General features: G+C 43.5%; 1 protein-coding gene across 2 annotated transcripts in view; it reads left to right on the top strand.

The window, feature by feature from the left end:
• Window positions 1–18,021, top strand: part of TIAM2 (TIAM Rac1 associated GEF 2) — a 232,914-nt gene that overhangs the window by 78,913 nt on the left and 135,980 nt on the right. The window lies entirely within an intron of this gene.

Raw genomic sequence — 18,021 nt, 5'->3', positions numbered from 1 at the left:
CCTTCCTCTTGGATGACCTTCCAAATGACCCATCTGTACACAAGTCCTTCTCTTAGGCTCTGTTTCAGGAACACCTAAACTAAGATAGTGGTAAAACTTGTTAGTTCCCTACCCTCCTTTGAGTTTAGGGTGAAGTAGAAGAGATACACATTGATTAATTACATAAGTAAAAATAAACTATCTCAACTGTGAAAAGTTCTTTGAAGGACGAAGCATTTGCTTCATTGAGAGGTGGACCTGACCTAGCTTTGAGGTTCAGGAAAGGTAATAATTAGGCCGGGAGTGGGGTAGGGAATAAAGAAGATCCCTCCATTTCAAGCAAAGGAGTGGTGGTGTGTGCAAAGGCCCTGAGGCAGGAGGCAGTGTGGCTGTAGTGTAAGAAGGTAGGAAGGAGAATGGAGGAAGGTGAGCCAGGGAGGCAGGTAAGGGTTGTCTTTGCAAGACTTTGTAGATCCTATTAAGGATCTTGGTGTTCATCCAAGAGCATGGGGAAGACTCCAAAGGGGTTTTAAAGGTGGATTTGGGGAAGCCAGTTGGGAGGCTGTTGCATTAACATTGGGGAGAGTTGGTGTCGTGGGCTGGGTGGCAGCTGAGGGGGTGGAGGGAGGTGAGTATGCTGGGAAGATACTGAGGAGGGACCATCACAGGCCTTGGAGGTGAGCTGGGGGTGAGGGAGTGTTGAGTTTTCATTGCCCTCGAGACTGCCTGGTGGAAGTGGCAGGTAGACAGCCTGGAGCTTGGAGGAGAGTTCTGTGCTGGGTGCTTAATACACATTGACCATCTAATCACCACAGCCCTGTGAGGTAGGGATCTCAGTCCTGATTAAGAAAGTGGTGGAGGCACGATTTGAATCCAGGACTGCCCTTCCCCAGAGAGCACTTTCTCTCTTCTGTTGACTTCTCAACTGCAAGATACTCTATTTTCGTTCCATTTCCCCCTTCAGGAAATTCTGTGAGTGAGAACCTGCCTGGTATCATACCATCCTTTATAGCGACTGGTAGCTGTTAGTAAACATTATAGCCTGATTTTCCATTGTTTGATTCAAGTTCAGTCAGAGAAGAACTAGAGCTTCATTCACTGGAAGAAAATAATGGCACACCTTTGGAGAAATGGTTATCAAAGATGCTGTAAAGCAGCATATATTTGTGTGTAATCTTGGTAACCATCCGTGCCTGTTTGAAGTTAGACACCAAAAGAAAATAAGAAATGGACATAACAAGGAATTACCAGTACATGGTAGAGGCGTAGAAAAAGATTGATGGTCTATGTAGTTGTACACAGTAATTTTAGTATAGAAGAAACACCCTACTTTATGTTAATATTATGTATAGCAGCCATTTAATTAGAAAAATAAAGACAAGTGCAGACGATTTGCTTTGTCATCGGTTTTGAGTCACTGTCTAGCTTCCCACTATGATTTAAGTGAAGAAAATTGAGGGACTTCCCTGGTGGCGCAGTGGTTAAGAATCCGCCTGCCAATGCAGGGGACATGGGTTCGAGCCCTGGTCCGGGAAGATCCCACATGCCGTGGAGCAACTCAGCCCGTGCGCCGCAACTACTGAGCCTGCGCCCTGGAGCCTGAGAGCCACAACTACTGAGCCCACGTGCCACAACTACTGAAGCCCACGTGCCTAGAGCCCGTGCTTCGCAACAAGAGAAGCCACTTCAGTGAGAAGCCCGAGCAATGCAACAAAGAGTAGCTCCCGCTAGCCGCAACTAGAGAAAACCTGTGCGCATCAACGAAGACCCAATGCAGCCAAAAATAAATAAATAAATAAATAAATTTATTTTAAAAATTGGCATGTTTATTAAAAAAAATTGAAACAATAGAGATATTGAAGAAATAAATTGTCTTGCTGTTTTTTACCTGTATTATGAGTTTTGCCATCGTGTGTGTTGTCTGCAGTTTGCTATCTGGACAGTTACTTCCTTTGTGAAATGAAACTTGGCTTACTTTGGCTCTTTTAAAAAAAATCCTATACCGTGCAGTCAGTATTCATTGAAATATATATCTGGTAAGCATATCTTTCCTGACTCGAAGGCAGTTCCACAGGAATTTCTTTATGATGTGTTAAACAGGGAAATGATAAATAACTAAGGGCAAAAGGCCTTAAAAATATTAGGGCAAATTGATCATCCTACTCTTTTAAAGGGCAATTTATGTTGGTATGATGATGCCCTGAGGTGTGGCTGGAGACTTAGTTCCCAGGAAAGCACCTTTATTTATGTGTCTTCACTACGGAGCCTTGTGGTTCAGCTTGGGCTTTGAACGTATAAGAAATATTTTCTGAACGTGTGCTTACGTACTATAGAAATGAATAGGGATGCCCTGGCTTTGTAGACAACTTTGGGACATGTCTGTTTGGAATCTTCATCAAGATAAGGAGACTCTTGAGCCGGAAATAACTGGATTTATGGATGTTAGGAAGAAAGTGGAAGCAGCATTTCAGCGTGGATTTATTACCTTAGGACAACTATCTTCTGGGACTTGTCTGTGTTGATTAGTTTGTTCATTCAGCAAACACTCTGTGCTCATATAGTCTTTATCATGCCCTGTGTTAGGTAATGCTGAAGTAAGAACAGACTCACAGCAGAGTTTGTGCCCTAGTAAAACAGATGGTCATATGAGCAAAGAATTTGTGTAGTGTAGTAAGTGTGCGAACAGAGATTTGTAGAAGGTGCAGTGATATATCTGGAAGTAAAGATTTATTAGGATGTTAGCGAGGACATCTCAGAAGAACCACGTAAGTTGGTTTTGAGAATGAGGAGAAATTTGCTGAGCAGTCAAAGCAGAGGGGAGCATTCTAGCTGTGCAAAAGCCATGTAGGCACTGGAGAACACAGGATGCCATGGGCTGTAAGGAGTTTGCATTGGAGGCTGGCCGGGCAGGAGCTGGAAGGGTCAGTTGAGTTTTGTGTGCCCTGAAAAGAAGTTTGGGATTTTTAGTTGTAAGGGATGGAGCGTCACAGGATCCGATTTGTGAATTTTCTTCTGGCTACTGGAGAAGAGATTTGTGGATGGAGGAAGGCCTGGGGGTATTCCTGTAGGAAACAAGAGGGTCATCTGGGATATGCATGAACGCAGTGCAGCAGAGGAGAGGGAGGCATGTGAAAGAGACACTGAGGGAGCAGGAGGTCTACTGACACCTGGATGTGCAAACTGAGGGAAAGGCCAGGCAAGACTAGTGTAGCTGATGGCGTTGCATCTTGTGAGAGTAGCCCGCTGGAGGGACCGTTGTCCTGGCTTGGGTACCCAGAACCGGGTTACTTGGGTGCAGGGTAGGGTTGGAATAATGTATAAGTTTAGTTTGGGTCATCCTGATTTCGAGGTGGCACAACTAGTAGCTCTCTAAATGCATCTGGAGCTGAGAAGAGCCATCTCTTCCATTTAAAGCTGGAGAAGGAGACTCACTTGCCATCAATGAGAGTGGAAGCCATGAAGTCACCAGGAAGAGAATATCAAAGGTGACAAGATGAGGACCAAGGCTGGGACTGAGGAACATCCAAGGAGGTGGGTGGAGGTGGAGGAGCTCAAGAAGGAGGCAGAGAATTGGTGGGGGGAGGGGAGTCAAGGAATCCAGCGGAGGACGGAGGGTGGAGAAGTTGCGTACAGAGTATTTCTTATAGATTCCGTGATAAATGAACAGTGTTCACTGAGGGGAAATGGTCTGTAGTTAGCAAAATTCAAATCCATATTCCCTATTAGGAACTTAAGTCTTTTAGATGCCACTCATAAGTTGATATTTGTTATGCTTAAAATCTGTTATTAAAGTTTAGAAATTAAAAGACTTTAGAAAGACCCTGTATTAGACTGTATTATTATCCATGTTTAGTTGTACCTGGTACTTTTCCTGTTTCAGATTGACTAAGTCCTTTTATAGAAGGGCCTGAGACTATAGCCAAGTCCCACTTTGTATAATCGTGATATTATACAAATGTTTCCACTTCAGTTTGGCTTCTACTGGGACTCTGTGTACTGAACCTGGATTCCCAGAGCAAGAGGGTGAGGCTCAAGGTTACACCCGGTGTAGCAGCTGAGGAAAAATGAGAATTGAAGGGTGCCGGGTCTCTGCTCAGCAGTGAGCAACCCCACCTCCCCGTGATTAAAAGTCCACTGTAATTTCCACCTCAAAGGTAACATTTCCCTACCTGCAGTAAACACCCTTAGAAGAATTCTGAATCTTCCTACAGGGCAGTGTGGGAGTGCTTCCCAACAAATACTCATTAGCACCTTTCATCCCCAGAGATGAAAGATTTTCAGACATCAGTAATCCCTGTAAAATCCTTTGAGGCTGGTAGGTGGAAAATGCCAAGTGAGTCTGGACAGAGTAAGAGACCTAAAGGGTGCTTTTCCCAAAGTGACTTGTTAGTTAGATCCACCTAGAACCAAAATACTGATTTTATCATCTGAAAGAAGACCCATGGCAGGTGCAGTCCTGTATTGACAATGTCATCATGGTACCAGGTCCTACATAGATCCTATTAATTCACGCCTGATCAACAGCTGATATTATTGATTTGCCAATGTGGCTACAAGGGTTCTAACCAAAGCACGATGCCTGATGATAAACTTAGTCATGAGCGCCTCTCTGTATCAGAGTTAATTTACTTCCAAAGTTAGTCTTTTGTAAAATAGTTAATGTACCATGACTTTAAAATATCTGGATAAGGTTTAAGCATATTAATCTTAACTAATAAGTTGAGTGTATTGATAAGTTTCTTTAACATGTTTTTCAAATTATTATTATCAATACGCCTTTAACAATTTTTTAAATCTTTATTGAAGTATAGTGATATACAATGTTGTGTTAGTTTCAGATGTACAGCAAAGTGATTCAGTTGTACACATATACGTATCTATTCTTTCTTAGATTTTTATCCATTATAGGTTATTACAAGATATTGAATATAGTTCCCTGTGCTATACAGTAGGTCCTTGTTGGTACCAATACGCCTTTTCTTGTATGTTTATTAAGTTCTTTCTAAGGGACTAAGAGGCTGTTAGTTCTTAAACTGTCATTGAGGTACTTTCTGTCTTGAGAACTGATCCCAGTGCTATTTAAAATGTTATTAGAATCTCAGAGAATTGTCAGTAGAGCTGGAGATGGACCACCAATGTTGATCTCACGACCAGGGCCTGGGGGACTTGGAGGATGGAGTGCGTGGCTGGTAAAATGGTAGAGAAGGACTGGCTCTCAGAGCAGCTCTAGATAAGGATGCTAGAGCAGGTGCGGTTCTGGGCAAGGATAGTGGGGTGTCGGGGGGATACGGAGCCAGAACACACTGGATTGGGAATGTGATTCCAGCTCCTCCAGATTGCTCTCTGCTCCTACTGTGGGATGGGAATGAGTGTAAGGTAGTAGGGGAGACTGGGTTGGATTAAATATTCAAGTTGTGTATAAAGTTAAAAAACCCTCTGGCTAATTCATACAGAAGATTTTCAAGAGCATGCTTAATGCCATAGAAATATTTTTTAATGAAGTCGAGTTCTGTTACAGCAAAAAGATGAAAGGTAAGCTAAATAGAATATTGGCTTTTTTGTGTCACTACGTAGGAACTAAAAAAAAAAAAAAAAAAAAAAATTCCAGCAACCAACTGTTGAAGAAAACTTCATCTTTGTCTTTTTATTTTCGTTTCCTTGGGAGTTGAGGATATAATGACTCTACCTCTTCTTTCCTTGCCTAATATCACTTGGGAGTCCCTATGTTTTCGAATGAAGTGAGAACAGTACTTGACAAAGGAATCAGTATAAAATAATGGCAAAATGGGGCTTCCCTGGTGGCGCAGTGGTTAAGAATCCGCCTGCCAATGCAGGGGACGTGGGTTCAAGCCCTGGTCTGGGAAGATCCCACATGCCGCGGAGCAGCTAAGCCCGTGTGCCACAACTACTGAACCTGCACTCTAGAGCCCGTGAGCCACAACTACTGAGCCCACGTGCCGTAACTACTGGAGCCCGCACGCCTAGAGCCCGTGCTCTGCAACAGAGAAGCCACCACAATGAAAAGCCCACGCACCACAAGGAAGAGTAGCCCCTGCTCACTGCAACTAGAGAAAGCCCGTGCGCAGCAGTGAAGACACAATGCAGCCAAAATAAATAAATAAAATAAAATAAACCATGATAACTGTAGGAAAAAAAAATAATGGCAAAGGAGAGAATCTGGGTGATAGAGTTAGCGGGGACAGGGCAGACAGGACGCCTTAGGCATTAGGAGTGAGGTGGTAGACAAGGCTGGGAGGCATCCAGCAGTTTAGGTTTGAGCCGGAAGGAGTTATTAATAGCAGTTGGGTTGAGGTCTGAGGCATGGGTGGTAGAGTTCCTGTGGGTGGTCTAAGAGGTAGAAAGGGAATGGAACATTCATTATGGGCCGTAAAATTTTGACTCAAATTATATTCCTAGACTGTCCCTGTAAGTGTATTTCACATTGTAAGAATCAATAAATGCGTAGGTCACTGTCCTGCCCCCACCCCCTCTCCATTTACAGCCATTTTCTAATTGACATCTTGGTTAGTCATCCTCATGAAAAACAGGTAATAAAATACCTGTGGGAAATATGTTGCTGATTCCATGCTGAAGTAATTAAAATTAAATGTCTGAAGTACTTTCAGTCTAAGGAAATTCTGTGATTATAGTTGTTTAGAGATGTACAAATCGTTTAGGTACAGTAACTGTAATTTGATGCTAATTGGACGCTCTGGTTTGGTCTCAGGAGAGAAGGTGGAGATTGATCGCTGAATGGTTGGCCGTAGGAAGAGCAAAATTAGGAAAATAGCATAGCAAAGCCCTCAGTCACATCAACCTACTGAGAACTTGAAATTCATATCCTTGCCCCCAATCCTTTTTATTTTGCATACACAGAGTTCACATTTAATAAATTTGCCATGATTTATGCTCATTTCTCAACAATTCCCCTAGTTTATTTTACTTTGGGCCCAAAGGACCGGAAGCTGTGTATTCTACAACCTCCTAATGTGTGTTGAGCACCTTTCATAGTGATGGGTAATTTTTTCTAAAGAACAGTGGTGCTATAGGGCTCAGCCTGATGCTAAACTCAGAAACAGATGTACAATTAACTGCCCGTTCAAAAGGCTCCCTTGGTGGTCTGGGGTTGGAGGAGGCTTCAGTGCCCCAATTAATTTAATAACTCTTGATTTTGGAATATTATGAAAATAGTTTCAGAATATTACTATAGATATTGAAACACAATAATCTCCAAGTCAAATTGTGCCAGTTTCCCAATTGACATTTTCCTTTTAATATTTCATTTACCCACTTACTCAGTTCCTAGAGAAATATTTTTTAAAAAATGTTTTACAGTATTTGTTAGTAACGGACTTTGAGGTATTACTTGGTATTACTGAGTCATCTTGCTAGCCTTGTGCTTATTAAAAATAATGCAAAGTTTTTATTCGTGGCTGCTCCCTGTGGAAGAAAGCCTGCATTTCTTTCTACATCCCAGAAACCAGGACAAGAAGAGAGAATTAACATCTATTATTTAACATTTATTGACTCGGACTAAGCCCCATGTCAGGTAATTTAAAGATTATTTTCTCATTTTGCTTTCACAACAGTCCCGGGAGGTGGGTGTCATCATCATTTCCATTTTGCATGGATGGAAATCAGGTTTAGAGAGGTGGATAAACGATCCAAAGTCAGGATTGTCAAGGGGTTTTCTCCTAACTCCTTACCGTATGCTCCAGCCTTGTTATGAATGAGCTCTCTTCTATTTTGCAAACGCTTTAGGATTGCCTTGTTAATTTTCATCATTATGAACTACAGTTACTTTTCGCTCCATGTTGATGAATGGTGCTGGGCTAGCGCCAGTGGGAGGGGCTCGTGGATTGCTGGCGGGCACGGCTGCTTTGGCGGGCACGGCTGCTTTTGCGGTCACGGCTGCTTTTGCGGTCACTGTCTCATGGCAGGTGGCAGCCTGGGCTGGAGGGGCTCCGTCTTCATCTGCTTCTCTCTCTGCCTTCACTCCATGCTGTGCTTCATCACACTTGATGCTTCTCTGTGTCTTATGTGGGTCTTGGGCTTCCTGGTCTCTCTGTCCTTCATCCATGCTGTCCTCCTTATGACAACGCAGGGCCTCCCCAGTTCCATGTCCAAGTTGGACAGTTCTTCAAGGCCAGGTCCACAGGCAAGCCTGTCCTGCTCTGCCCAGCCCAGCCCCGCGTCACAACCTTCTTGTCTGAGCTGCTCCCCAGCTGCGCCCAGCGATGCTCTGGTGGGTATCACCCCTGGGCCGTCTTTCTTTTTTTTTTTTTTTTAATTAATTAATTTATTTATTTTTGTCTGTATTGGGTCTTCGGTTCGTGCGAGGGCTTTCTCCAGTTGCGGCAAGCGGGGGCCACTCTTCATCGCGGTGTGGGGACCGCTCTTCATCGCGGTGCGCGGGCCTTTCTCCATCGCGGCCCCTCCCGTTGCGGGGCACAGGCTCCAGACGCGCAGGCTCAGCAATTGTGGCTCACGGGCCCAGCTGCTCCGTGGCATGTGGGATCTTCCCAGACCAGGGCTCGAACCTGTGTCCCCTGCATTAGCAGGCAGATTCTCAACCACTGCGCCACCAGGGAAGCCCTGGGCCGTCTTTCTTGATCCCAGCCTGTCTCATCTGTGGATGCAGGGTCTGCCTTTATCTTTGGAAATAGATGCCCTGCAACCTCCACACTTTTTTTTAAAAGTTCTGTAGTTTGTTTCGTGGTAGAGGTTTTTTGTTTGTTTTTGTTTTGTTAGGTGTGTTTTCTTCTCCTTTCAGGCTGGACTCAAATCCTCTTGCTCTAGTTTGGCTTGATGATCTGAGTGGTGTTGCTACTGAGAATGCCTGTTTTGGATAGATTTAATGGATTTTGTTTTGTTTTGGTGTTTTTTCTTTTTTCTTTTTTTTTAAAACCAAGGGAAGTTTCTGGCATTCTTCACAGTGCCATCTTGCTCCCATCCCACATGTCCAGTTTTTCCTGCCTCTTTGTATAACGTATAATGTCTTTGCTGTCTTTTCTCCCTTGCTAACTCTAGGCCCTTTGATAAGCGGTGCCGGGTCTGATTCATCTTTGGTTCATTCATGGTGCCCAGCATCACACTTTGCTGTTAACTGGGACTTAAATGTTACTAAATTAAAATGAGTTATTTGTCGGCTACAGTCAGTACAGCCGGAGATTCAGATATACGTAGTGTGAAACCATAGGCTGCATTTTATGGATCCTACTGTTTGCTTTGTTCAAAAAGTTTCTGATGTTGGTTTATTTCTTGGGTCATTACATTTCATTCCTGTAATAATGGAATGAAACAGCCATTGCTGTTTGACCACTGGGGACTCTCACATGTGCTTCGTTTTGCAAAATTAATTGATGAATCAAAAACTAAAGCAGCCTTCTGTCAAGTGTTTCTCTCACCTTTCAGAAAGGCTTCATCACCTATACCGTGGCTGTCATTTTTTTGTATTTGTTTGCATTGTGCGAAACCTTATCTCCGATTTCCATACCAGTGACACAGAATCACTAGAGCCTTCTCTGTGAGCTGGTACCTCTTTATTTCACGTGTACTGTTTGTCAGTGGGAGGACATTAAAACATTTATGAAAGGTGTTCAAAAGAGAATTTACTGTAAGACCTACACATTCTTTATTTCTGGAAGTAAAAGTATTCATCTTTGTGGGCAAGGTGTATATAGCCCACGTTTTCTTTTTCCTAAATATTTGACTTTAGGGACTTCCCTGGTGGTCCAGTGGTTAAGAATCCGTCTAGCAGTGCAGGGGATGCCGGTTCGATCCCTGGTCGGGGAACTAAGATCCCACTTGCTGCAGGGCAACTAAGCCCGTGTGCCACAACTAGAGAGTCCGAGTGCCGCAACTACAGAGACCCTGTGCTCTGGAGCCCGTGTGCCACAACTAGAGAGAAGCCTGTGCACCGCAACAAAGAACCCACACACCACAATGAAAGGTCCCACGTGCCGCAACTAAGACCTGATGCAGCCAAAAATAATAATAATAATAATAATAATAAATAAATATTTTTTAAAAACCTCTCACGCTCAATAACATGAAAAAAAAACCATTTAAAAAAATTTGAGTTTAAACAGAAGTTTAGGTAAAAACAACATGACTTCTTCAAGTGTCAGGTGTGGCATCTTTTAGGTTATAGTGACATTAACATGCTATGTAGTGTGTTGCTATCAAGTATCATCTGAGATAATGTTTTACTCCCTGAACAACATCCTCAGCCTTCAGGATGAACCTGTGAGATGTCACCTGAGGGCAGGAGAACAGCTAAAGCAGTCTTGAAACGAGTCTTGCTTGGGATGAATTTGGTGCTTTTCTGGCAGGTTCTACGGCATGAACTTTCTCAGCGAAGCTCATGACTCTGAGATCATTGTTTCCTGGAGGTCCACAGGGACGGGGCCAGTCAGAAAATATTCCTTTGTCCATTGAAGCATTAGCTTGTGCTCTGTTTCCAGGAAGGAAAAGTGTGGCAGATTTGTAAAAGTTCAGGAGGCCGAACTATTTTAGTCATCATTTGGTGGCAGCCTGTGATATTAAGCATTCAAGGACAGATCGTTCCATAGTCTACTTAAATTCAGGGATTCTGGAATCACCTTGCCACCGTGTGCCGTTTTCAGGTGCATGCCCTTTCTAGTTTATTTCCTATTTTAAGGTCAGTAGACCCTTTCACTTTTTTTCTCCCTTTCACTAAAGGAGCATTTAAATCCATATTGTAGGGTAACTTCTACATGTGTTTTCTGTTGTTCATGCCACCTGTTTTTTAAATACAATTTTTAGAGGTTGCACTCCATTTAGTTATTACAAAATATTGGCTATATTCCCCACGTGGTACAATACGTCCTTGTAGTGTGTCTTATACCCAGTAGTTTGTATGTCCCATTCCTCCTCCCCTGTATTGCCTCCCTTCAGTGGTAACCACTAGTTTGTTCCCTATATCTGTGATCATGCCACCTTTTATAAGCTATTGTGTTGTGCTGATTTGTTAATTTAATAGTTATTCAACGGTACCTCATTTGATCTCATTTATTTCCTTCTTTCATCCCTATGCTTCTTCAGTTACTGTAAAGGAACTCATTCTAAGGATGGGATAAAGGAAATGGTGATATTGTACAAGTGTAAGCTGTTCTTGTAAGAAATGAATGGATGTCATTTCCTTCCGTCATTCCTTTAGCTATTAAATGGGATATTTTGCCTGTTATCCATATAACAGCCTTATCATGCTTAGCTTAGCTTGTGTTGGTAACCAAGTAAGAGGGAGAACATGATGGATGGATAAGGATGTAAAAAGACGGTTAACTGAGGCCCTGCTGCTTTTTTTTTTTTTAACACACGCCCCACGCCCCAACCTCCACATACAAACATTCTGTTTTGTTTGTTTATGAGTCATCCTCTGCCTTTCTTCTCTCTCCTCTCTTCTTCAAGAGGTGCTAGGAATGATGATAGGATGGTTCTGAGTGCTGATAGGGCTGGAAGAAGTAGAGGTGGACGGGACAATTATTTCTCAGGAGAGAGCAAGAGGGAAGCAGGTATCTCCTGCCATGATCATCCAGGTGGTCTCTGCCCCACATAGTTTTGAGTTTCTTATGTCTGAGGTGGTTGCCTGACTCATTTCTGTTTTCCGCAGGCCCGAGGCTGTGTCATAAATGGTTTGCGAGCCTGCCCTGATGCTGGATGTGTGTGATTCGTGGTGCATAGATGCTGTGGTTTTGGAAGTGATTAGGAACTATTACATTGCCTTTATCTCATGAAGAAAGTCACTCGCTGAGTGTCAGTCAACTGGATGAGGCTCATCTCTTCGTCTAGAAGCCAGAATTCAGTGGTGGCTTTAAGACGTCAATGCTAAATCAGTTTCTTTTGTCTTGGCCAGGGATGGGCTAGGATGCTTAGCAGTGTCTTCTCTTGCTGCCACCCCTGTGTGCTTCCATAGCATCTGCCCCTCTGGACGGTAATCGTCTCCGCGCTGTGTTGTGACTGATGGCTTGTTTATTTACAGGCTGGACCAGGCTGTCTGCAGGCTTCTGATCACCATCGTGTTCCCAACACTTAGCGTAGTACCTTGAACACAATAGATGTGCAACAGATACTTCTTTTTTTTTTTAATATTTATTTACTTTATTTTATTTATTATTTTTGCTGCGTCAGGTCTTAGTTGCAGCACACGGGATCTTTTCGTTGCAGCGCGTGGGCTTCCGTCTCGTTGAGGTGCGTGAGCTCAGTAGTTGTGGCGCGAGGGCTTAGTTGCCCCGCGGCATGTGGGATCTTAGTTCCTCAACCAGAGATCAAACCCTCATCCCCTGCATTGGAAGGCAGATTCTTTACCACTGGACCACCAGGGAAGTCCCGCAACAGATACTTCTTGAATTGAATTGAATTAACTGAATAAATGACCTGCACGTAGGCATTCAAGGTATAATGCGCCTATTTTGGCATCCTCGAATTTTCTCTCTGGATACATGAACTTTGTGGGAATCCCAGGGAACACTTACTCTAAACAGAGGCCAGATTGGCTGACAGGTTCACCAGCCCAGGGGATACAGTGGCCCAAATGGATACGCCCCGTCCTGCTTCCAGCTGTTGTTTTGTTTTTGTTTCTGTTTTGGTGTTTCATATGAGCTGTTTTATAAATAACAAGGGCCTTGCTGTGACTTGGTTCAGAGTAAGCAGTGAATGCTGTGCTCCGTGGGTCCAGAAGTCTGCTCTTGGGGGAGGGTAGACCGAAACTGCCTATTTTCATTGTAATCAATCACCCCTTTGTCAGGAGGGCAGATTCTCTAACATGCTATAGTCTCCTGGGCGGCTGTACCGTCGTCTAGGGCGGCATCTGATTCCATGAGTTCTTTGTGCAGGAACAGTGTGTTAGTGTCGGTGTGAGAAGCTGGTGAAAATTGTCATTTAATGAAGGCATCCAGCACATCCCTCCTCCCACCTTGGAGTAGGCGTCTCAGAGGGGTTTGTTCATCATGTCTCTGAAATCACTACGGGCCCGAGAGACAGAGGTACGAAATAATCCACCTGTGGATGGAGATGCTGGCGGGCTCCGTCAGGTGGGGCAGACCTGGGTCACACGAGGGGTTCATGGAGACAGGAGTTCCGTTTACTCCTAGCCCCTTTCTGGCTCCTGGAACACCTCCCACTTGCTGTATTGTTTTACTACAAACACTGGGTTGAGTCTCTGAATTGATAAACTGCCTCCCTGATAGAGCGAGGCTAAAGGAAACCCAGAAACTTGAAGACATGTTTTTAGTCAGAGAGATGGTAGTTACAAAGGGGATTTAATCTGAAGAAGGCGTGAATTTTAAAGAGATTTCTCAGCGGGAAATGCATTCTTCTTACCTAGTTGGATAGCAAGCCACCTATTTTCAAGGCATGGTGAAGTAGTAATTTATCTTTCTCTTCCCCAGCACTTTCTCCTTGACCTGGTTGGCCCAGCAGTGAAAGTTTTATAAACACTGGGCGCTGGGAACTTAGGCCAGGGCTTGACCACAGGCTTCTAGATTGATGAATGTTGTAGCCTTTCTTTAGGTGTGGCCCTTTTTTTTTTTTTTTTTTTAACTGTTATGTAGCTGAAGGTTCAACTACATTCAGCCTTTAGGGAAGGTGTGGGGGCAGCTTTTCATCACAAAACTCAAGAGAAAAATGTAAGCTATATTCATGAATTAAAATGATATCATGGTGACAAGCAGGCAGCTCAGGGGCTTTAGGATGGCAGGTTTCCACGCTGAAAAGCGCATGAGTGAAATCTGTTGATGGATGATTTTGTCTACACAGGCTACTACGTGCTGTCATAGATATAAGCATACTCTTTGTGTAACTAATAATGTAGAATCACTAGAGTTTTACGGTAGATGTAGTTTACCCAGCACTGCCTTGAATCACGTAGACTTTACACACAGGGCCCTCTTAGACCTTTCTGGAGTTGCAGGAGATTGCAGTACCTGTCCCATTGTTGAATTACCTGAAAACATGGCTCTAGACGGCAGCTAAATCCAGTCTACACCGTTGAGAGAATATCTGCTTATTGAAGCTAGTCCATCCAACTAGATGAAAGCTAATTGTTCATGTGACTCCAGAATACATACAGAGAGTGGAAAAGGTCAGGAAGGGAACCCTGGGATCCAAGGAAGAGCACTTGGGCAACCGCTCACTTGTCACTGTGATGAAACCATTGTCATCTGTTCTGGGACCAGAGCCAAGGTCGTTGTTTGGTGATCTGAGTTCCAGTCCAAGTTCTCTCCCACTCTCTATGTGGCAGGTCTGATTTATCCTTTCTAGGCTTCCCTTTCTTCATCTGCAAAATGAACAGGGTTTAATCTGATGTACTATAAACTTCTATAATCCTGCCGAAAATCATTTTAGTCCAAAATGGTTAGTAATTATATTAATCAGGATATCCAGAGAATCAGAACAACTGGAGCCTGCCTCGTCCGTCCTTCCTTCCTTCCTTCCTTCCTTCCTTCCTTCCTTCCTTCCTCCCTTCCTCCCTTCCTTCCTCCCTCCCTCCCTCCCTCCCTCCCTCCCTCCCTCCCTTCCTTCCTTCCTTCCTTCCTCTATCTATCAAGAGATTTTGAGGAACTGTTTCACGTGATTGGGGTGTGGGGCAGCTAGCAAGTCCGAAATCCATAGGGCAGGCCAGCAGTCTGGAAATTCAGGCAAAAGTTGATGTTGCAGCCTTGAGTCCAAGTTCTGCATGACAGGCAGCTGGGAACCCAGGCAGGGTTTTTACATTGCCATCTGGAGGCAGAATTCCTTCTTCGGAAAACTTCCGTCTTTGCTTTAATGTCTTCAGCCGACTGGCTGAGGCCCACCTACATTATGGAGGATAATCTGCTTCACCCAAAGTCTACTGATTTCAATGTTAATTCCACCTAAAAAGGGCCTTTACAGCAACATCTAGACTGGTGTTTGACCAAACATCTGGGCACCATAGCCTAGTTGAGTTGACACATAATGTTAACTCTCACAGTAGTTAAGCTGTAAACTCTTTATTTGGAATTTAAGTCATGGTGATGGGACGGAAAAGAAGGCTAGTCTAAAATTAAATCATGCTGTCTTAGCAATTTAAGGCATCAATTCTTCCATCGATCCATTTGGCATACAATTATTCAGCACCCATGTGTAAGGCACTGTGCTTGACATCAGGAAAACAAAGATAAGCCCTTTACATTCAAAGTAATCAACGTCTACTCTAGAAGTAGACAAGTGAAAAAGAAATGATTGCAACATGGCTGCCTTTCTTAGCGTAGTGAGGTGAAGGAGGGGAGCATAACACTTCATGTCTTGGCAGGAGGAAAGTAGGAGATCAGGGAAGGCTTCATGGAAGAGGAGATAAGCTTGATCTGGAGGGGTAATTAGGAGTTCTCCAGCAGAACACAGTAATATTGTACAAAGGGTGTGGAGAATAAAAGACTATTACATGCATGAAATGGCAAAGTATTCAGAATGAATGTATGGAAACTTCTGTCACATAGTAGGTGCTTGAGACTCAATATCTACTGTTATCATTGAAAAAAATTAAAGTGTGGCAGGTATTATATTTTATAGTTTCTTGGTTAGGAAATAACCATCTCTCAGGCCATCAGTAAGATACAGTAATTTTTGGCCTTTAAAAATTGTCAGTATAATGTATTTAGATAGAGTTCATCAAAGCTTGTTTAATTTTCCATTCTGTTCAGTAATATTTTCTTGTCCATACTGGGTTAATTACAAAGAGAATTCAAAATTTATGTCTCTTTAGGATTTATCTTATAAGGCAGGCCTTCTAGACCAAACATATCTATTATTTAGCTTTCTAAAAATTTTCTCTAAACCAGTTATGTCACCTTGGGCAAATCAGTCTACCTCTTTAAGCTTTAAATTCTCCCTTGTAGAGAGAGGGAGTTGGGCTGGTTTTTAAAGGTCCACCCATAGGCTATTCTATGATCTCTAAATGAAAATCATTATCGCCACTGTTCCTGGTTATATAGGTGTATTTCTGTAGCATGAATCATTGATAACCACACCTTTCCCAATAGCTACGGTTTACAATGAAAGTACTTTATCGCCACTTGGAGTATTTCACATTTTTCAACCACTTTATTAAGTATTTTATGTGCACTATCCTATTAAGTAGGTAGAATAACTCTGCAAAATAGATATCATTTCCATCTTATAGTTGAAGAAACCAGAGGCTCAGACAATTTAAATAATGTCACTCAGGTGGTAATGGGGGAGCTGGGGGTTGAACTCTGATCCTTTGGCTCCAAAGTCTGCGTTCATTTATTTATTTATTTAAAAAAATTTTTTTAAAAATGATATTCTTGTCTGCTTACATTCTTTTTATGTATGTATGTATGTATGTATGTATGGCTGTGTTGGGCTTTCTCTAGTTGCAGCAAGCGGGGGCCACTCTTCATCGCGGTGCGCGGACCTCTCACTATCGCGGCCTCTCTTGTTGCGGAGCACAGGCTCCAGACGTGCAGGCTCAGTAATTGTGGCTCACCGGCCCAGTTGCTCCGCGGCCTGTGGGATCCTCCCAGACCAGGGCTTCAAACCCGCGTCCCCCGCACTGGCAGGCAGACTCTCAACCACTGCGCCACCAGGGAAGCCCCAGTCTGCGTTCTTTATCAAGGATTGTGAACTGTGAGCCGCATACGCAGTTATTCCCACAGCGTAGCATCTTGTGTACATAGCAGAGGTGAGATGATGCTTTGTAAAAAGACAAGTCTCCACCTGAAACTAACACAATGTTGTAAATCAACTATAGTTCAATTAAAAAGAGAGAGACAAGTCTCATTCTCTGAAAGCAATCCCTGTAACATTTTTTTTTTTTCAATTTATTTTTGGATGCATTGGGTCTTCATTGCTGTGCGTGGGCTTTTCTCTAGTTGTGGCGAGTGGGAGCTACTTTGTTGCGGTGCGCGGGCTTCTCACTGCGGTGGCTTCTCTTGTTGTGGAGCACGGGCTTTAGGCTCATGGGCTTCAGTAGTTGCAGGCTTAGCTGCTGCGCAGCACCTGGGATCTTCCCGGACCAGGGCTCGAACCCGTGTCCCCTGCATTGGCAGGCAGATTCTTAACCACTGCGCCACCAGGGAAGTCCCAATCCCTGTAACATTTTAAACAGTGAAAGAAAACAGAGGTGCTTTTTGGTATGTTGACCAACAGGGCCATGAGTTTTAATATGTCCCTGGGCAGCGTTTCAGACATACGAGGAAAGTATTATTCTCCATAATATTCTCCATAATATGAGAGGACCCAGAAGCCACCTGCTTAATTAGTAACGAAACTCTGGTCCTTTGACTCCGCTCCCTTGCGTGTGGGTTCTGCCCCACACCCTGTGATAATTGCTCTCGACACGCTGGTTCTTATAGGGGTCTTGGCTGGTCCCTCTGTCTGGGGGATCATTTCCATAATTTCGAAATAGCATTCAGATCTCAGCCTGGTTGCCGTCTCAGGGGCCATTTCTTGACCTTCCAGTGTAAATTAGATGCTTGTCACTCAGTAGCTCATCAACCTGTTGTATGTCTCTGCATTGCAAGTATCACTCTAGAATATTTTTCTTATTTGTTTATTTACCTGTTTGTTTGACTGCTTCCTCCCATTTGAATAAAGCTCAGTGAGAGCAGAGGCTTTCGCTCTTATTTATTGCTGTATCCTCGGAGGGTGGAATAGTGGCTTGATAACAGTAGGCTTGTTCTATTTAACCATCCATCTATCTATCTCCCCCACTTCCCTTCCTCTTCCCCCCTCCATCGTTTGTCTTTCCTTCCCTCCCCTCCCTTTTTCCTTCCCTCCCTCCATGTATCTATCGATAAAATGGCTTGGCCGTATAAAGTTATAGCGTGAAGCAGTAAATCTGCTTCTCCAATTAGGATGTGGGAAGACCCTCACATTTCCTTTATAGTTAATCACTTAGCGCTGGATTTTTCTCTTAGATGCTCCCTTTTTGTATCAAGCCCAAGATAGGGCAGAATGCTGAGAAACTGAGCTTTCGTTATAAAATTCTGGTTTTTGAAAAATTGTTTCTCACCACCTCTGTGTTTTTGTTTTCTCTTG

This window comes from Balaenoptera acutorostrata, chromosome 14 (assembly GCF_949987535.1).
Source record: "Balaenoptera acutorostrata chromosome 14, mBalAcu1.1, whole genome shotgun sequence".
NCBI lineage: Eukaryota > Metazoa > Chordata > Mammalia > Artiodactyla > Balaenopteridae > Balaenoptera > Balaenoptera acutorostrata.
The sequence above is the reverse complement of the archived record's forward strand: the minus strand, read 5'-3'. Positions and strand labels throughout refer to the sequence as shown.